This window comes from Mastigoproctus giganteus, chromosome 1 (genome assembly GCF_048544385.1).
Source record: "Mastigoproctus giganteus isolate SK-2022 chromosome 1, ASM4854438v1, whole genome shotgun sequence".
NCBI classification, from domain to species: domain Eukaryota; kingdom Metazoa; phylum Arthropoda; class Arachnida; order Uropygi; family Thelyphonidae; genus Mastigoproctus; species Mastigoproctus giganteus.
The window spans coordinates 267,280,925-267,288,756 of NC_143575.1; the positions used below are offsets into that span (position 1 = coordinate 267,280,925).

The following is a 7,832-nucleotide window of genomic DNA, read 5'->3' on the forward strand; positions in this document are numbered from 1 at the left end:
TATATGCATTTCATGTTTTAACATTTTCAAAAGTCATAACAAGAAATGTTTATAAAACATTATGCTAAACCAGACAATATGGTCTCTCTCTCTCCATCCATCGATACTGCTGTATCCCGGAATGAAATTCAGATCTTTTATGGACAGCCCGCATATACACACACGATTACATGTATTATATTATGATTGCTAGGAATGATAAGTATTACTCTGCATTACATTTCTACTTAACACAGTAGTTCTTTTAAGACAAAGTTGGAAAAAATATATTAATTAAAAAGATGCACCCCCCCAGAGTACCAGAAACCCTAACGGCATAAAGGCAGCCCCAAGGAAAAGGTAATGATTATAGCAACTAGTATTACTCATATGATGTAAGGAAGCAAAGCTAATAACAGCACAATCAAAAAATTAAAAAAAAAACAAAAAAAAAAAACCCCTTCATTTGCCCATTCATGCTAATAATTTTTCCAAGCCCTTAAATTTATTTAACTACCCAAACTAGATGGAGGTTTATTCCAACAATCAACACTGACTGAATGCAAATTTCAGCATTTCTTTTTATTCAGAAAACCATACTTTTTCAATTTAAATTCATGTCTGCTTGTTTTCATACGTACAGGTACCACCAGCATTTGGTTTAGTTTAACTCTTTTAAAGCATTACACACTTCAATTAGGTCATCACAACACGCCTAGTTTCCAGAGTGTGCAATTTACAGAACCCCCAGTCTTGCTGTGTGCCTCTCCAAGAGATCAACATCCTTCCTAAAACAAGGCTTCGAAACCTGCATTCAGTATTCTAGGTGTGGCCTAACTACTTCCTCATACAATAGGATATCTTCGGTCCTTGCATTTCTGGAATTCAATTAAAGGGGGGGGGGAAACCAACTGGGATTAAAACACATACCTCAAAAAATATGATATACAGAGTCTGATATTTTTTTTCACCTAATGTTATAGCCAGTCAAACTGAGAAAAAACAATTTTCAATCTTCGGACCTCGCACAGTTAGGTCTATAATCAACCAATAACGCAATCATTGCTCAACCTTTGAGCAGGAACACTGGCATACAGCAGCTACCAAAAAAGAGAAAAATGCAAATTTTAGTATTTTCCAAATTGACTCTTGATTTTTAAGGAGTCCTTATGTGCTGTAATGTAATAACTAGATCGTATGTATAGCTTAGCTTAATTTTAGCTTAAAATTAAGCTAAGCTATACATACGATCTAGTATTTTCCAAATATATTTGCCCCTAATATGATGTTTCAAACTGATGCAAAATCACATAAAACTCTTTAAGGATCTACACTGGAGTAAAAAGGGAGCCACCCTATCACCCACATTACTTTTTCTGAGAACTTTGGGTGCATTAGATTTTTACCACTTGGAGACCACAAATCTGATCTTAAAGGCTGTGGGGAATTTTTTTTTATTTGAATAACAATACTTTTAAATAACAGGTTTAAAATGTTAGTAAACGCAAAATTACATAAAAATTAAATGTGGTGGGATAGTTTTTCTCCCACACCACGGCCACCCCCAGCATAAATGAATTAAGTTGTGTGCTTTTTAGGGAGGTGTCGGGTGCTGCCCCGCATGTGGTACAGTTTGCCAGTCTGAAGTCCAATCAACAAGCACAATATTGTATCCATGAGATCGCTTCCATGGATACACTGTTAGTTTCTCAAAAATTCATATGTAAATTCTTTTAAGGAGCTTCAATAAACATTCAATATTGTCTTTGACTATTTTTGTAAACCGAATTTTTAAAAATTTAATTTTATTAGTCATTACACTAATATCAAAATTCCATCAGGTTGAATACTAGTGGCCAGTTAAAAATACAGGGTAACAAAAAATATCTGTACGAGTAATAAAGAAAATAAATTCTGATGATGAAACAACTTAAATTTAACGCATTTTTTGTAACACTGTATACCATCTAATAATTTTGCTATTGTAGATTCCGCAGTTGCATTTTCGAATGACTGACACAACCTGGATGGAGAAAAATGATAGAAATTTTCTATTTCATGCGAACCCATTACATATTAATACGAATAAATCATATTTCCCTTTTGACATCAAAGATAACTGGTTCACAAGGAATTACTCAGTTGAACTAATGAACTGAAATGGTAGACAACAATGGCTTTGTTAGACGCATTTTACATGACATCTTTGTTATATGAAACCCGCCAAAAGTTGGACTCGTCCCATTATGTTTAGTTATATTAGAATTATGTTTACTCCGGTGTGTATTATTAAATAAGTACAACTAACATCCTAAATGTAAACAAGCAGTTACTTTTCAAGACAACTATCTGTAAATGATGAATATGCATTCTGAAATGCACAATAAAAATGCCGGCGAAATAGTCACGTTGGAACAAAGGTTTTGAAAAATTTCACTTTTAACAACCTCATATAAATTACACTAACGAAGTAACCAACAAAAAAGCATAAACACTTAAATACGAGGAAAACATAACTTTTGTTCCTTACCTTGATGGAAAAAGCCAACCAACAAAACTAAGAAATCTTAAAAAAGAAAATACGTATTACTCACTAAACACAAAATGGCACAAACACTTTCACGCAAAGGAAGAAAGACGTCACACATCAAAAATTGTGGGAACTCTAGCGGACGTTACACAAACTTTCAAAATAAGAAAATACAGTACTATTATCATGGAATAAAATACGGTACAGTACCGTTTAACTAAAATACTGCAAAAGATTAATTTCACTAAAAAGAACTTTTCAAGCTTCTGAATTTGTCAACTGCCTGTTAAAAAAAACTAAGTTAAGTCTGTAACTCGATAAGGACATCACTGAGAGGTGGCAAATGAAGTTTAACATTGACAATTGTAAAGTACTACATATGGGAAACAGCACCCCCAGAGCAACGTATCAACTCTGTGGTACTACACTGACAGTGGTAGAGAATGAAAGGGACCTGGGGGTGGTTGTGCAGGCAGATATGAAGTTCTCCGAGAGTGCAGACAGGCTGCAAGAATAGCTCATGGTGTCTTATCAATAATATACAGGAATTTTTCCAGCAGGGATAAGGAGGTGATTATTCCCTTGTATAAGGCAATGGTCAGGCCACACCTAGAGTACTGTATACAGGTCTGGAGGCTTCATTTCAAGAAGGATGTAGAGCTGCTGGAACGAGTACAGAGAAGGGCAACAAGGTTAGTGAATGGAACAAAGGGTTGCTCTTACGAAGAAAGGCTTAAGGTTTGCAAATTACAGTATCTGGAGACTAGGCACCGGCGAGGTGATCTGATAGAGGTGTATAAAGCCTTCAATGGTTTGAGCATGCTCAATGCTGATGGGATTCTGCCTCTTGCTCAGAATAATCACCTGAGAGGGCATAAATTCAAATTGAGGAAAGACAGATGTAGGATAGATGTCCGGAAATTTGCCTTTAGCCAGCAGGTAGTTGGTTGGTGGAACAGACTTCCATCCCTTGTTGTGGAAGTTGATAGCCTAAACTAATTTAAGGCTGAGCTGTACAGGTATTTCGAACGAATGGATTAGTGAAATGAGAAAGTGTTTTTTTTTTTTCTGGCTGATGCTGTATAAGCTTGCTTTCTTGCATCATATGTCTCTACTAATGCTAATGCTAATGCTAATAAATTCAAGGAAGAAGTGGAAAAACATTTAGAGTGAATGAATGGATGAAATGGGAAGGGTTTTTTTGGCTGATGCTCTACAAGCTTGCTTTCTTGCATCATATGCCATTACTAATGCTAATGCTAAGGTCACAAACGTGTTGATAAAAGTTAGGAGAATTTCTGAAGCTTTGATGAGAGCATCACGCACAGACTGAGGATTTTCAAGGAAAGCTTTGCAACTCTATTATAATGCACTCGTTCTCCCTCTGGTAACTTATGCATCTGATGCATGGTTCCATAGGGTGGGAATTATACAGGTACAGAAAAACTCGCGTCGCTTCTGAGAACTTCGCGAAGCGATCTGGGAGGTGCTGGGGCGTGTCCCACCAGTGCACCCGGTGAGCAAGTGCGGAATGCTCGACCTCCTCGTGGTGCGGGCCGGAAGTGGTTGGAGTGTGAGGTATGGTGTGTCGCCACTCGAGTGACCCGGCAGCAAGGGGTGACCTAATTGCGGGTCGTCGGATGAGGACGTCGGAGGGACCCTGGACACGGGAACCGAAGACACGGCTGTCGAGTACACCAGCCGCTTAGGCTTTTGGCTCACAGTCGCCCCTATGACCGAGGCCTCGGCCTCGTCCCTGAGTTGCTGGCGAACAAGTGCCGCTGACCCTAAGAGCTGGGACCTTAAGTGGACAGCTCCCTCGCCAACTGGCTAATGAGCATACGCTAAGAAGGGCGCTACGGGGCTACCACCCCCGCAGTGCCGTCAGGATCCCTGGTTGCAGTAAAGACAATGAAAAAGAGGATGCCCTCCATCTGAATGATGGGGGTAATCCTGAGTCCCCGCAGAGGGCCTCGGCTTCCTCTGTCCTGGATGGGGAACCTCTGACTAGTGGTACCTGTAGCGCTGCCCGATGGGTATGCGAGGTGTGCGAACGAGCTTTCACCACCAAAACTGGGCGGGGCCTACACATCCGTAGGGCCCACCCCTCCATAGCTAATGCCGGAGTCAATGTGGCGCGGGTGAAGGCCAGGTGGATGGAGGAGGAAGTCCTCTGCTTGGCCCATTCTGAGCTGGAACTTCGTGCCTCACACTCTGGTAATCTCAACGTCAGGCTTCACGGTCTCTTCCCTCACCGGACGCTGGAGGCGATAAAAAGCCGACGAAAGCAGAAGGCTTATGGGGAGTTACTGGAGTCTCTCAAGAAGTCTGACCCAGCCAACAGTTTTCCTTCTCAACCTTCAGCTTCTACCATGCAGTCTTCTTCTACTCCAATCTCCAAACCAACGGAGTCCCCGCCTACCTCCAAGAGTGTTGGTATGGCTCCTACCACCAAGTCCAGAAAGTTCGTTCGCCTTCTCAATGCTATTTATCCTCCTTCTCCTTCTGAGAGCCAGCCTCTCGCCTCATCTCCAAACTCTGCCCATGTTTCTATCTCCGTCGATAGCCTTCTCAGGGTGCTGTCGCCAGATCGGCCCAGCACCCCTTCCGACCAGTCTTCCACCTCCTCGTCCTGCAGTGACATAATGCAGGATGTTCTCTTCCCTGATCGCTCCTTTTCATGGAATGAGGTCACCATTGACCTTGTCTCCTCTGACTCTGACTCTGATTCCACCAACTCTGCTTCCACATTTCCAGAATCTCTCTTTCAGGGCCTCATTGGCTCACCCCCAGTGAGCAACCCTACCTTCACCTTCCCTAAGAGGGTCCCTGATGCCCCATCTACTAGCCCAACAGATGCTCTGCCAGCTAGACCTCCACCCGACCCATCTCCTTCTACCGTCACCAAAGAAGCTCTCCGAGCAGCTCTCTCCGAATCAGCCTCAGCTCCGCCACTCAACAGTTATGGCCACTGCCACCTGAAGCCACTCATCTCAGCAGCCCTTAACGGTCACCTTAGCCGCAGTGCTCTGGACCGGTTTATCCGAACTCACCTTCTGCCAACTCCAACCGAGCAGTCCAGACCTCCTCGGCATCCTCCAGCTACAGCATCTCCATCCACCACTCTGACCAAAACCCAGTCTCGCCGGCAACGACGAAAACAACAGTATGCCAAGACGCAGACCGACTTTGCCAAGAATAGGAAGCGCTGTGCCCAGTCGATCCTTGACGGGGTCCAGAGCACCGACAGCCAGATCCCGTTCGACCAGATGTTCCAGTTCTGGTCACGGACATTCACCTCCACAGAGAGTGACAGTCACTCCTCCCAGCAGGGAGCCTCTGATCCCAACCCAGAACTATGCAGAACTCTGTACCGGCCGATCTCCACTTCGGCCACTTCGGAACTGCTGGCCGCCTACCCGAACCAACATACTAGCACGGGCCCTGACGGCCTTAGTGCCCATCAGATACGCAACATCCCTGCAGCTGTCCTCCAGGACCTCTTCCACCTGTTCCTCTTGACTGATGAGCTCCCAGATGCCCTTCTGAGCGCATACACCATTCTCATCCCAAAAACAGGCAATCCTTCTTCTCCTGGAGAATACCGGCCCATCACGGTGGCTCCGGTGATCTTAAGGGCCTTCCACAAACTCATTGCAAAACGAATCACAACCGTCCTCCCCTTCGACTTCCGTCAAAGGGCATTTCAGCCTGCCGACGGGTGTGCAGAGAACACCTACCTCCTGTCGGCCCTTCTGTCAGAATCCCAACGGAACCTAAAGCCTCTGTTTCTGGCCTCTCTCGACCTGAAGAAGGCCTTTGACCAAGTATCCTTTCCCGCAGTCCTCTCAGCTCTACGCAGAAAAGGCTTTCCAGACTGTTTCCTAAGCTACATCTCCTTCCTCCAGCAACATGCCTCCACAGATCTTCGATTCCGGGGGCAACACGCCCGAATCAACCCCACCCAAGGGGTAAGGCAGGGGGACCCTCTCTCCCCTTTCCTCTTCAATGCTGTTATTGACGGCCTCCTACAGGCCCTCCCTCCATATATAGGCTTTCCTCTCTTTGGGGCGTCTGTAAACAGCCTCGCTTTTGCAGACGACCTCTTCCTGGTCGCTTCAACTCCAACTGGTCTCAGCAAACTACTGTCCATCGCCAACACGCACTTTCAATCGTGCCGTCTTACTATCAACACCCAAAAGTCCTGGTCTCTCTCTCTGATTCCCTCCGGCAAGGAGAAGAAACTAAAGGTCGTCACGTCCTCCCCCTTTTCGGTGGGGGGCGTGTCTCTTCCCCCTAAAGGAATTGACTCTGTGTGGAAGTACCTAGAGGTCTCCTTCACCCCTCGAGGCCGATGTGCTGCCGCCGGAGATCTGCACGAGGCACTGGATCGCCTGCGCAGAGCGCCCCTAAAGCCTCAGCAACGGCTGTTTATCCTGAGGATTTACCTCCTCCCCAGGCTTTACCATCAGCTCATCCTGGGGAGAGCCACAGCGAGCGCACTCCATCGGCTCGACGTGCAGATCCGTGGTGCTGTGAGGGCGTGGCTTCGCCTTCCTCACGACGTCCCGGTGGCTTACTTCCATGCTGATATCATCGATGGCGGCCTGGGAATCCCTTCCCTTCGCTGGTCTATCCCAGTTCTCAAACTCCATAGACTTCAGAACCTACAGCACTCCTCCTCTCCAATCATTCAGCTTCTCCAACAAGTTCCTTCCATCAAACAAGAAATCAATAGAACTAAGCTTCTTCTCCGGGACAACAACGTAACCTTCTCCAGCAAAAAGCAGATAAAAGACCGCTGGTTTAACCTTCTTCAAGCATCCATTGATGGACGTGCCTTCGCGGAATCCAGGCGGGTGAGGTCACAATACAGATGGGTTGGCGATGGAACTCGTCTCCTATCTGGGCACGACTTTGTGAGCCTCATCCAGACAAGGATCAACGCCCTCCCTACCCGCGCTCGCACCTCTCGCGGGCGTGCCTCCCCCAGGGACTGCCGTGCAGGCTGCAAGGCAACTGAATCGCTTGCTCATGTAACGCAGCGCTGTCACCAGACCCATGGGGCGAGGATTAAAAGGCATGACGGCCTAGTATCCCTCGTTGCTAACCGCCTTGGGCAGCGGGGGTGGTCTGTGCGGAAGGAGCCCCATTATCACACTTCCCAGGGGCTCCGGAAACCGGACCTGGTCTGTCACAGGGGGGGCCAAACAACTATCCTGGACGCACAAGTCGTCGGGCAAGGTCTACCACTCAACGAAGCCCACAACAGAAAAGCAGCCTACTACAGAGAGAACCAGGACCTAATCCGACAGATCCAGAC

The 7,832-nt window shown here is 45.9% G+C and overlaps 1 protein-coding gene across 3 annotated transcripts in view; it reads right to left on the reverse strand.

Annotated features, from left to right (window-relative positions):
• LOC150091952 (uncharacterized) overlaps window positions 1-2,619 on the reverse strand; it is a 64,104-nt gene extending 61,485 nt beyond the window's left edge. For 2 of the 3 annotated variants that reach the window (XR_016547193.1, XM_090377514.1), the window contains exon 1: window positions 2,510-2,619. The gene's annotated coding sequence lies outside the window, so the exon portion shown is untranslated. The remainder of the gene's footprint in view (window positions 1-2,509) is intronic. The other variant, XM_090377522.1, reaches the window with a different exon arrangement.
• Window positions 2,620-7,832: the final 5,213 nt, after the last annotated feature.